A 13,634-nucleotide genomic window follows, 5' to 3' on the forward strand; every position below is an offset into this window, starting at 1 on the left:
CTAAACCCTTTTTAAGACTGTCCACTGTTCCTGCTGTGACCACATCCTGAGGAAGTCTATTCCACAGATTGCCAGTTCCTACAGTAAGGAAGTTGTCATGCTTCTGGAGACTAAACTTTTTCTTCTCCAGTCAGAGGCAGTGCCCCTTTGTCTCTTGAGGGCATTTTACATGGAACAGTTTCACCGTAATTTTTTTGTATGGCCCATTTATATATTTGTATAGGTTAATCATGTCCCCCCCTTAGACGTCTCTTCTCAAGACTAAATACATTCAATTATTTAAATCTTTCTTCATAACGAAGACCCTCCATGCCCCTAATCAGTTTAGCCGTTCTCCTCTGTACTCTCTCCAGCTACATGGCATCCTTTCTATGGACTGGTGCCAAGAACTGAACTGCATATTCCAGATGAGGCCGCACCAGTGCTTTGTAAAGTGGTAGCATAACATCCCTGCTCCATGAGTCCATGACTCGCTTATTGCATGAAAATATTCTCGTAGCCTTAGAATCAGCTGACAGTGTATGCTGTTATTTAATCTACCATCTACAAGGATATCCAAATCCTTCTCTATAAGTGACTCTCCCAGTGTTACATCACCTGGGACATATGAAGCACGGAGATTATTACTACCAAGATGCATAACTTTACATTTATTAACATTGATGCCCAATCACTCAGAACGTTCAAGTCAGCTTGTATTTTATGGACATCTTCCATAGACTGCACAGTATTACATAGCTTAGTGTCATCTGCAAAACTAAAAATGTTGTTATTAATCCCGACCTCGATATCTTTAATAAATAAATTAAATAACAGAGGACCCAGCACTGAACCTTGGGTACACCCCTTATAACCCAGGATCATTCTGAATAGGACTCATTGACCACAACTCTCTGGACACGGTCCTTCAGAAAGTTTTCAATCCAATAACAGACTATATTTTCCAAGCCTATGGGTCTATAATTACCTGGGGCACATCAATGATTGAACTGACCTCTTAAGAAACTCTAGGGTGTAATCCATCTGAACCCGAAGCCTTGTTCACATTTACCTTATTTAACTTAGCTTGGACCATATGTACAGTTAGCCAACTGAGTATATTATTGGATGTACTAACAGCCCCAGCACCACATATATTAGCTCCTTTGCCTTCTTTTGTATATACCAAGAAAAAAAACAAAAAACATTTAGTACCTCTGCCTTTTCCTTATCTTGAGTGACTACCCCCCCTCCTTTACTATTATTTAGGGGATCTACCTGCTCAGACCTTGGTTGTTAGCATATATATATTTAAAGATTTTTTTTGGGGGGGGGGGGGTTTGTTTTGCTTTCTTGCCACCTGCTGTTTATTTTGTATTTTTGCAAATTTTATAACATTTTTACAGATTTCATTAAGCCTTTTGTAAACTTCAAAGGCTACAGCTGACCATTCCGATTTTTATTTTTTAAATGCCCTTTAGGGGACATGCACACGTTCAGGATTCATGTGCGGAGAATCTGCACTGAAATCTGCAGGTGTTCGCAGGCAAATCTGTGCGGTCAATCTGCATTAATTGATGCGGATTGCAGATTTGCGTGCGGATTCGGTGTGGATTTTCCGCATGCGGATTTCACTAAGTGAATGAAGAAATCCGGCATTGAGCATTTCAAAGTCTCATAGAATACAATGTACATGACCTACGGTGCGGATTTTCCGCACGCAATCCTGATCGTGTGCATGTACCCTTATTGTCACTTATTGCCTTTTTTTTACAGTAGCTATAATTCATGGGGGGTTTAAATGTAGCCGTTTATACTTGTTACCTAAAGGAATAGATTTTTTTGTGCAATTACTCAATGTGGATTTAAAACTCTCCCATTTATCCTCAGTATTATTATGTGACAGTAGCTGCTCTCAGTCTATGCCCTGTGAGTTGTGGTTGTTTTGTGTGTATATACATTATACAAAGGCATGCAAAGTTTTGATACCCCTTGTCAAAATTATTGTTACTGTGAACTGTTAAGTAAATTGAAGATGAAATGATCTCCAATAGGCATACAATTAGAGCTGACATATTCCCTTTATATTTTAAGCAAATGTTTTTTTTTATTTCATCTTTTACATTTTCAAATTAAAAAAAGCAAAATATTGGGCATCCTGCATGGTTAGTACCTAGTAGCACCCCCTTTGGCATGTACCACAGCTTGTGAATGCTTTTTATAGACAGCCAAGAGTCTTTTAGTATTTTTTTAGGGATTTTCATACATTTAAAAGTCTTTCAGTTCTGTGAGATTGCTCGGTCATTTTGCATACACTGTTCTTTTGAGGTCTATTCACAGATTTTTCATGATATTCAAACCAAGAGATTGTAAAACCTTCAGCTTGCACATTTTGAAGTAGTCAATTAGTCAAGTCTTGATTTTCAGTTGTGTTTACGATTATTATCCATTTGTAGGAGACATCCTCTTTTCAACTTTAGCTTTTTTACAGTTGGATTTATGTTTGCTTCCATAATTTGCTGAAATTGCATTCAATAATTTCTTCCATGTCAAATGTTCCCTGTGCCATTGGATCCAACCCAGAACCTGATTGATGGTTGGACTGGTTTTGTTTTCATGAAATTCTGTGCCCTGTTATCTCCAAAATGTCTTTGCTCATTGTGGACAAAGATTTAAATTGTAACCTCATAGGTCCACAGGACTTGTTTCCAAAATGCATCAGGCAACTTCTGACAGAATTTTGTGGTGAGGACGCAGAAGAGGTTTTATTCTGATGATTCTTCCATGAAGGCCATATTTCTATGGGTGTTACTGAAGAGTAGAACAATGCACCAAAATTCAAGAGTGTTCTAAATATTCCTGAATGTCCTTTGCAGTTAAGCAGGGGTTATGATTTGCTTTGCTAGCAATCCTACAAGCAGCTGTCTCTGAAATTGTTCTTAATCTTCCAGACCTTCTCTTGACTTCCACTGTTCCTGTTAACTGCTAGAGATGGCCTTGTGGTTCGCGCTGTGGTCGTTTTGCGGCGAACTTTGCACATTCACGATTCGCCGAACATGCGAACATATGGCGATATTCGCATCCGCCATATTCTTTTGCATTGCGCCGAACTTTGACCCATAGCACATCCATCGGGTGGTACAGGACAGCCAAGTGAGACGTTTCAGCACATGGACACACCCCCAACCCTATCACAGAACCCGATCTGGCATCCATTTTACATTATGTGTTTTGCAAAATGTAGGAAGAGGTTGAATTTTGAAGCAGGGACAGGCTGTTAGGAACTTAGAAACACCAAACGCAAGCTAATAGGGCCACAAAAGTCCTTTTAAGGACTGGTAACGTTGTGCTATCGATAGGTGTGATACACAGAGGGTATAATATACTTATTATATACTTTCTTACATAGAAAGTATATTATAGTGCATTTGCATGCCTCCAGAAAATACTGATTGAGGGCTGCGATCTATAAGCTTCCACAAAATAATGGTAGAGGTTTTCCATATACCTGCATCCACAAAATACAGATTGCGGGTTTTGATATACCTACTTCAACTAACAACTGATTGAGGCCTTCCATATATCAGCTTCCACAAAATAGTGGTAGAGGTTTTCTATATACTTGCGTCAACAAAATACAGATTGCGGGTTTTGTTATACCAGCTTACACTAACAACTTATTGAGTCCTGCCATATATCAGCGTCCACAAATACTGCTCTTCTCTAAGGTCTTTGGCACAGGGTCATTTTGAAAATGACAGGCAGAGAAAGAGGCAGGTTGTTCCGCAGGAGTGGTAAGGGTCGGGCAGGTGCACCAGGCCGGAGCCTAAGTGGGAAGTTGGAGAAGGCGCGTGCTATTATGTCAAAGGATGCACCACAGTTGGTTAAGTGGCAAATTCAGCCTTCCGCTTCTGCACCCTCCACATCCTCTATCTGTACCCTCCTCACTCTCTGCTGTGTGCAACCCCAAAGACACCACCACCACCATAGCCCTCCACTCATGTCAGTGGAATTATTTTCCCATCCATTCCCAGGCCTTACCGATGCGCAGCCATTCTTGGCATCGGATGAGGAAGAGGAGGTAGCAATGGCGGCCACCCATCGGTCTGAGGACAGTACCCAGATCAGACCAAGGAGGGTGGTCCCCGCTGTTGCTGCCTACTCCGAGATTTCTAATGTCAGTGGTGGTGAAAGTGACGATGGTGATGTGTTGATGGATGTCACGTGGGTGTTCACAATAGGGGGAGAGGAGGGGAGTTCAGAAAGAGAGACGGAGCAGCAGGTAGGGAGGAGAAGGAGCAGAAGCAGGCAGAACTCGCCATGCACAGGAGGCAAAAAGCAGACTGCAAATGTATCTGGAGTGAACCATCCACCATGCATGATCACATCTTGCGCTCCCAGGACGCCGTCACATGGCTCCGCAGTGTGTGAGCTTTTTTTAGTGTGTCAGCTGCTGACAATAGTGTTGCCATCTGCTGCCTGTGCTGTCGCATGAGTTGCGTTAAGAACAACACTCACCTATGGACGACCGCCTTAAGAAGGCACCTGGCCTCCCATCACTGAGCCCATGGGAGCAGCGCCATCAGAACCCACAAAGCCACACTCCCAGCGCTCCATGTCCTGTCTCTTCTCCTCTCTCCTCCCATTTGTCCTCCATCCACCTTCCGCCGTGCCGTTGTTGCGTTCATCTGGCACAAGACAGGTATTCATGGCCCAAATGTTCGTGCATAAAAAAATGATGATGCCGGATAATCCTCTTGCCCAACGGCTGACAGCTAGCTTGTCGGAACTGCTAGCCCGCCAACTACTGCCATATATAGGGGATATAAAAAGTCTACACACCCCTGTTAAAATGTCAGGTTTCTGTGATGTAAACAAATTTGACAAAGATAAATCATTTCAATGTGACCTATACACTGTACCACTCAATTGAAAAACAAACTGAAATCTTTTAGTGTGCACACCATCTTATAACTGGGGATGTAGCTGTGTTCAGAATTAAGCAATAACATTCAAAATCATGTTAAATAGGAGTCAGCATACACCTGCCATCATTTAAAGGGCCTCTGATTAACTCCAAATAAAGTTCAGCTGCTCTAGTTGGTCTTTCCTGAAACTTTCACATCCCACAGCAAAAGCCATGGTCTACAGAGAGCTTCCAAAACATTTGAGGGATCTTATTGTTAAATGGTATCAGTCAGGAGAAGGGTACAAAAGAACAAAAGAAATTCCAAGGCGTTAGATATACCATTGAACACAGTGAAGACAGTCATCATCAAGTGGAGAAAATATGGCTCAACAGTGACATTACCAAGAACTTGATGTCCCTCCAAAATTGATGAAAAGACGAGAAGAAAACTGGTCTGGGAAGCTACCAAGAGGCCTACAGCAACATTAAAGGGAGTCTTTCACCTAATCTGAGCGTTTTAGACCGCTCAGATCAGGTTATAGACTCTTTAACCCTCATTACGATCATACCTGTCTCTTATGTGTCCCTCGCCCAGATAATGAAAATAACACTTTTTAAACTTATGCAAATTACCTTCTGAAGGTGCCCAGGACGACCAGAGGACTGCGGGCTGGGAACTGGTCCGCACCTGCGCACTGCTCTGCCCATTATGGGCAGAGGAACATCCTTTCATATTGCGCATGCGCCGGCCGGCTGTCTTTAGTTGGCCGGCGCATGCGCAATATGAAAAGCTGTTCATCTGCCCATAATGGGCAGAGCAGTGCGCAGGTGCGGGCCAGTTCCCAGCCCGCCGTCCTCTGGTGCCGCTCGTGACGTCCGCCGGCTGGAGGTGTGTTTTTCTGGGCACATCGCACAGTAACGCCGCCCCTGGGCACCTTCAGAAGGTAATTTGCATAAGTTTAAAAAGTGTTATTTTCATTATCTGGGCGAGGGACACATAAGAGAAGGGTATGATCGTAATGAGGGTTAAAGAGTCTATAACCTGATCTGAGCGGTCTAAAACGCTCAGATTAGGTGAAAGACTCCCTTTAAAGGAGCTGCAGGAATATCTTGCAAGTACTGGCTGTGTGGTACATGTGACAACAATCTCCTGAATTCTTTATATGTCTGGGCTATGGGGTAGAGTGGCAAGACAAAAGCCTTTTCTTATGTTGGCACAAAACCTTCAGACTTCTGCTAGAAAGCTGAACATGAAGAGGAACTTCTTATTTCAGCATGACAATGACCCAAAGCATACATCCAAATCAAAAAAGAAATGGCTTCACCAGAAGAAGATGAAGGTTTTGGAATGGCCCAGCCAGAGCCCAGACCTTAATCCAATTGAAAATCTGGGGGGTGATCTGAAGAGGGCTGTGCACAGGAGATGCCCTCGCAATCTGACAGATTTGGAGTGTTTTTGCAAAGAAGAGTGGACAAATCTTGCCAAGTCAAAATATGCCATGCTGAGTGCTGTAATAAATTCTTATGCAACCATATTATTTTATTTTTATATTTTTTCTTCCCTCTACCTAAAAGATTTCAGTTTGTTTTTCAATTAAGTTGTTTAGTTTATAGGTCCCATTAAAGGTGGAAAAAGTTCGGAAATGATTTATCTTTGTCAAAAATTTTTTACATCACAGAAACCTGACATTTTGGGGGCGTGGCTAGCTGAGGAAGGAGGAAGACGTACTGCAGCACAGCTCTGCTGAGGATTTCTACAATCTCGGCCATCCATAGAATATCAAGGCTAAAAAGCTCACATCACACACTTTTTGTGTCTGCGGACATCTCCACCGTCATTTTGAGACCTTTTTGGGGCGGTAAACTGGTCCCAGGCCTGGACTAACATTGAGGCCTAGTGGCGAGGTGAACCCGCGGCCTAAATTTGATCGGAGGAGGCCGTTCTCCGGGTCCCACAAGCGGTCAGCGGCCGTACTGAGACATACTCAGCACCGAATCAGTCACTGCATCGCTGCGATTAGCCGCCCGCTTCTCTGTGGAGCCTCTGCGGTCGGCGTGACATTGCCTGGATCCGTCCGTCAGCAAGTGAGCGCCATTTTAAGTCCGGATCGTCCACCGGCGGAGTAGCTAACAACGGACACCGATTCAAGCCTCAAGGTACCCCCCCCCCCCTGGCCCCTTATGCCCCGACTCACCGAGTACCCATAAGCACTCACCAGTGGGACTGATATCTTTGCGCAGGCCTCAGCCGCAGCATCTGCTCATTGCCCGGATCCTCTGGGGTACAGCTTGATACGGAGCTTTCCTCTAAGCTGATTAGTAGGGCCACACTACCTACACTGCCTCTGAGCTCAAGAGCCCATCATAGAATCATACAATATCGCTCTCCTGCAAATCGGCTGATTTAAAGGGACAGCAGCCCTTTTTCCTTAGCACTTAATTTGTAGCAGCAATACTCTGCACGGAGAAAATGGTTGCACAGCTAGTGCCTGAGCACTGACTCTACTTCAATTCAAACCATGTTCTCATTGTAATGTAGCTCTTTTCATCTGAGATGTTGTAGTGTGCAAAATTCAATAAAAAGGCAAGATCGAACGCACTTATGGTCAAAGTGGGCAGATATAGAGGGGTGGAACAGGACTCTCATAAACAAGCCAAAGCCCCATCTCTTTCCCAATCTGATTTAGATAAATACGTGATGAAGAAGAACACTGCGAATCAGGGGATCCCTTCTTCTACTTCCAAAAATAACCCTCAAAAACAGCTAACATCTCAGCTTGACAGAGAGAGTGAAGATGAAGATTCTTATGAGACCGCCTCAGATTTACCCATTTCCAGATCTTTCATCTCACAGGCCTTATCTAAAGCTCTAAATCCTGTTTTAGAAGAGTTATCTGAAATAAAACGAGAAATGAAACAAGTGGGCCAAAGAGTTGAAGCTTTAGAGACCACCCAATCGGCTATGGCTGAATATACTAATAAAAACTCTGCCGCCCTGTCTGTATATCAAAACCACATAAACTTCCTCTATGATTATATTGAGGACCAAGACAATAGAGGCAGGAGAAATAACATCCGCATCAGAGGCGTTCCAGAGTCTGTTGCTAATGAGGCCATCCCTAACGCGGTCAGTGAAATCTGCAAAGCGCTTCTGGGTGAAGAACACCCTGACCCAATCATAATTGAAAGAGCCCACCGTGCCCTCCGCCCTAAACCCAAAATGGGCGACCCTCCAAGAGATATTATCTGCAAGTTGCTTAATTTCGCCCAGAAAGACCTCATTATGAAAAGAGCCAGAGAAAGCGATAACATCATATATGAAGGAGCCCAAATCCTTCTTTTTCAAGATCTTGCCCCTGCTACTCTAAATAAGAGACGCGCCTTGAAACCACTCACAGACCACCTAAGGCACAAACGTATCGCCTTCAGATGGCTTTTCCCGTTTGGAATGCTTATCACTTGGAAAGACAAGAAATTCGTCCTCAGAACACCAAAAGATCTCCCGGACATTCTGGAAGCATTGGGGATACAAGATGTGGACATCCCAGATTGGTCTGCCACGAATGACGTTCTTATTCCACAGGACATCTTGCCTCCCACTGCTTGGGAAGTAGCAGAGAACGTCAGACCTTCAAGGTCCAAGAAAAAGCACGGGAAACTAACCCCAAGACGTATCATTCCTGAGGAGGACTGAATTTCTACTTTTTTTTTCAGTTTTACACTGGATATGTTTCACCTATGTCTGCCTTTATGTCAAAAAGTGGGTGACGGCTGGGGGCTGACCGCGTAGACCCCTTGTTTGTCACGCTGGCTCTCATATTAGGGCGCTGGTGTTGGGTCTGGGCGGTTGGTGGTCCCGGCTCGTCACACCTATACATTATAGCGAGTATCAGATACTTCCTTTTAGTTCTCGCTATGTGGTCCTAGGTAATTGTTTTCTCTCTTTAGTAGTCATTTTAACACTACTCATCTCTTTTCTCATTGATGTGTTCAATGTTATTGCCTCTTATGCTGGCCCTGTACTGTTTCCAGGGCATAGTACTTCGGTTCTCGACCAGAAGTACGGACCTGATAGGGTCCCATACTGGGAAAATGAAATCCCATGTTTCCTCTTTCAGCAGAGGTCTGTTACCACAATGTTGTGTATTGAGTTTGACGTTCTTTCCTTTTCATTTTAGTTCCTTCCCACCCCCTCAAAAAGGTAACATTTTTGCGTCTATGACACCAATTTCCTCTCCATCAGACTACATTAAAGGAGTCGAATCAGGCATCCGACGGTATGTAAGTACTGTGTCCTCTCATCTCGAATATATCCATGGCTGACATTCACATAGCAACATACAATGTCAAAGGTTTTAAAAATCCAATTAAGAGGAGTCAGATTCTACACTATCTCCACAAAGAAAAAACGAAAGTTATACTATTACAAGAAACTCATTTTAAAAATAACAAGATCCCTAATCTCTCTAGGTCACATTACAACCAATGGTTTCATAGTTCTTCCATACACTCAAACAGATTAGGTACTAGTATAGGTTTCCACAAACATATTGACTTCAATTTAACCAAATTGCTATCTGACCCTAATGGCCGTTTTGTGTTTGTAAAAGGGACTATTAACTCCCAAACTTACACATTCGCCAACTTTTACGCACCGAATATCGCCCAAAAAGTATGGTTCGAAAAGACCTGGAAAAAGTTTGAAGATTTTAGAGAAGGTACAGTAATCCTAGCGGGAGATTTCAATGTTGCCCTTAACCCTCTACTTGACACTTCGTCTGGAAAGTCCTCTGTCCCATACAAAACTCTTAACTGCATAAAGAAACTTATACATAATAGCAATCTTATAGATGCATGGCGTGCAAATAATCCTAAAGGAAAAGACTTTTCCTTCTTCTCGGCCCCGCATAATTCTTATCATAGAATAGACTACATTTTGGTACCCGCACCCCAATTGCACTTGTGTTCTCAAACACATATAGGTAATATGACTCACTCTGATCACGCCCCCATTTTCATCACTTGGACCTTAGCTGACTCTCAACCCAAAACCTTTATCTGGCGACTAAACGAAACACTGTTAGACAACATACAGGTCAGAGATAAGATAGAGAAGAAGCTGAAAGAATATTTTGCGCTAAATGAAGCAGATAGTTTAGCGCCACATATACTATGGGAAGCACACAAATCTGTGATCAGAGGCGAGTTCATATCTACAGCCTCCTTTATCAATAAGAATAGACGTGCTAAGATGGCCGAGCTCTATGATAAAATATCCAAGCTTGAGACCGCGCATAAACAGTCTCAAACAAACCAACTATTGGTGGAACTAGCCTCAACCAGAGATGAGCTTAAAGAACTTCTAAACAAGCAATCAGCGAAGTTATATCTCTCCCTTAAGCAAAAGTTTTTTGCCCATGGCAACAAACCTACCAAATTTATGTTGGCCCTGATTAGACAACGTAAACGGAAATCTAGGATCTCGGTCATTTTAAATGATAAGAAAGTTTTAGTCAAAGATGACATAGATATAGCAAATGCTTTTCAGGACTTCTACTCAGCGCTATACAATATTGATCGGTCTGATCCCGAAATCACCCGTAGAGAGAAAGCAATTCGCGCATCAGCATTCTTAAATAATCTTTCACTCCCATCTTTGTTACCTGAACAAGCCACTGCTCTTTGCTCCCCAATTACGCCTTTTGAAGTCTTGGCCACTTTAAAGAAAATGGCGAAAGGTAAGGCCCCAGGACCGGATGGTTTGCCTCTATTATATTATACTTCTTTTAAAGATACGTTACTCCCACACCTACTTAACTCATTTAATGATGCTCTTTCTGGCAAGGCATTTTTACCACAAACTGTTAATGCCCATGTCACCCTGATCCCAAAACCACAGAAGGACCCTAGTCTGTGCTCAAGTTATAGACCCATCTCTTTGCTAAACCTTGACGTAAAAATTTACGCCAGGGTCTTGGCTAATAGAATAAAACCTTTTCTGAAAGATCTGTTGCATCCTGATCAGACTGGTTTTGTGCCTAACCGTGAAGGTAAAGATAACACTTACAAAGTTATTAACACTATAGCCTTGGCGAAGAAGACCGGGTACCCCTTGGTGGTTTTGGGTACAGATGCTGAGAAAGCATTCGACCGGGTGTCCTGGGCATTTATCAAAAAAACCTTAGCTAAATTTGGTTTCCCTGAACCCTTCATTTTAGCCATTTTCTCTATGTACGGCTCACCTAGTGCAAATATTAAAGTGAATGATTCCCTCTCCCACCCGTTCCAAATCAACAATGGGACAAGACAAGGGTGTCCCCTCTCACCAATACTCTTCATCCTCACACTGGAACCACTTTTACAGTTTATTAGACAATCTGAGGAAATTAAGGGTCTGGAATGTGGAGGCTTGGAGATCAAGCAAGCAGCTTATGCGGACGACCTTCTGTTGTTGGTCTCCAACCCTCTACAGGCCTTTCCTGCTATCATCAAAGTATTCGCCGAGTTTGGTTTCATTGCCAACTTCAAAATAAATCTGCCAAAGTCAGTAGCAATGAACATAAACCTCCCACCCAACTTTTTAATTAAGCTTAAGGAAATCTCTCCATTCGAATGGACGCAATCATATATAAAGTTCCTAGGTATAAATATTACATCAGACTTATCTAAACTTTATGAGGCTAACTTCCCCCCTCTACTAAAAGCCATACCTGAGACCCTGAATTCGTGGTCCCCTTCCTTCATCTCTTGGTTAGGTAGGCGTAACATTTTTAACTCCCTGATAGTTCCTAAGATCACATACTTACTTCAAGTTCTACCTATAAAATTGCCTGGTAGCTTCTTCAACTCCTTCAGAAAGATCTGTTCGGCTTACGTCTGGGATAATAAAAAACCTAGAATCGCTAACAAGATCCTTTTGCTCCCCTTTTCAAAAGGAGGAATCGGTTTCCCCTCCATCACAAGATACCATAGGGCGGTCCACATTAATAGAATCATTGATCTTTTGAGACAACCTATGCATAAACTTTGGATTCCTCTGGAAGAAAAGCTGATCGGATGTCCGATTAGACCTTTGCTACTGTCAGAGACAACGAAAGCCTTTCCCCTGAAAAAAGACAACCTATTTATCTCAACTACTTTGTCTATTTGGAATATCCCAGAAGTTAGAGATATTTGTATGTCCTACCCCTCCCCTATTATGAATATTAAAGACTGTCTGGGCCTTAACACTGAGAGTTTTAAAATTTTACCTTCACAATTACGCAACTCCACTCTTCCAATAGATGAACTATTAGATAGCGATGGTACACTTCTAAGTGCCAAAGATATAATTACCAAGTTCCAATTAGTCAATCTAAGCCTGATGCAATATTCGAGTTTGAAAAACATTGTAAGCCCCATTTGTAAGAAATTAGGAGGAAACACAACTCTATCCTGGTTTGAGAAACTGGTCACGCAAACCTTATACCCTACTAAGATTATCTCCACTGTCTCTAAGAATATATTGCAAATAGAAATCCCCCCCTCCTTATACTTTGTAAAGGAATGGGAAAGGGATTTAAACTTAAAATTCACAGACAAAGAAACGCAAACCTTGTTGTTCGCGCCTAAACTGACATCTAGGTGTGTGTCAGTGCAAGAAAACGCATACAAGATTCTCACTAGGTGGTACTTAACCCCTGTGAGATTAAATTTGATGTACAGCAGTGTCTCTGACAGATGTTGGAGATGCCTAGTGGGAAAAGGCTCCTTTCTACATATATGGTGGTCCTGTCCTCAAATTCAAAAATACTGGGGGAAAATTTTCGAACTAATTAGAGAAATTTTGGGATTAAAGATGGAATTACTCCCTACCTGCCCCAAGATTGCTCTTCTGTCCCTAGTTTCATGTCCTTTAGCTAAATATAATAAAGCGTTACTTAATGCTCTCCTGGCTGCTGCTAGATTGTTAGTTGCATCTAATTGGAAATCCACTTCAACTCCGTCAATATCTCTCTGGAGAGGAAAGGTAGAAGCTATAGCCAGATTAGAGGAGTTATCCCACTGGGAATCACGCTCCCATCACAAGTACGCGGATATCTGGTCCCCCTGGAAAGAAAAAAAGGAGTACATCTCCTCCCACCAGATCATAGAGCTAGACTCCTCCCTCTCTAGTTCGTAATCTCTTGTAGCCATCGTTCAAACCTTCCCCTGTCCGTAATCTTGTTTCCTCAGTCAGAGATACCATAAATTTCAAGCGTAGCAATGCTGTTGGATGCCTGATCACTCCGGTTAGCTCACAGATGGCTAACTCCTTTTCTCATGAATATTTTGCCTCCTTGTTATGTATTGGTGGTCGGTGTACGTCAGCTCTACTTTATACTCCCCCCCTCCCCTTCCCCAATGTTCACGGTTTACTTTAATGTTTTCCCTTTTCTTTCCCTCTTACCTGGTATTCCTTTGCAGCATCCATTGAGTGTTATTCTCTGTGTCCCACCCTAGTCCGGCAGAGGGTGCCTTTATAGCAGTAACTGTATTAGTTTGCATGGAATCACGATAGCAATAGTATTGACCCGCATAAATCTATGCTCCACGCGTGTACTGTTTAAAAAAGGACATGCCCTCTTGATTTTCCCTCTCGCTGACATGGAGGTGCCGGATAGCAGGGCATGAGGGCTTGTTTACCTTTTGATTTTAATGTCTGCATTCGTTTATAAATCATCACATCAAGTTCTGTCCTGCGTCATACCGTAACAAACTTGTATCC

This window comes from Bufo gargarizans, chromosome 3 (assembly GCF_014858855.1).
Source record: "Bufo gargarizans isolate SCDJY-AF-19 chromosome 3, ASM1485885v1, whole genome shotgun sequence".
NCBI classification, from domain to species: domain Eukaryota; kingdom Metazoa; phylum Chordata; class Amphibia; order Anura; family Bufonidae; genus Bufo; species Bufo gargarizans.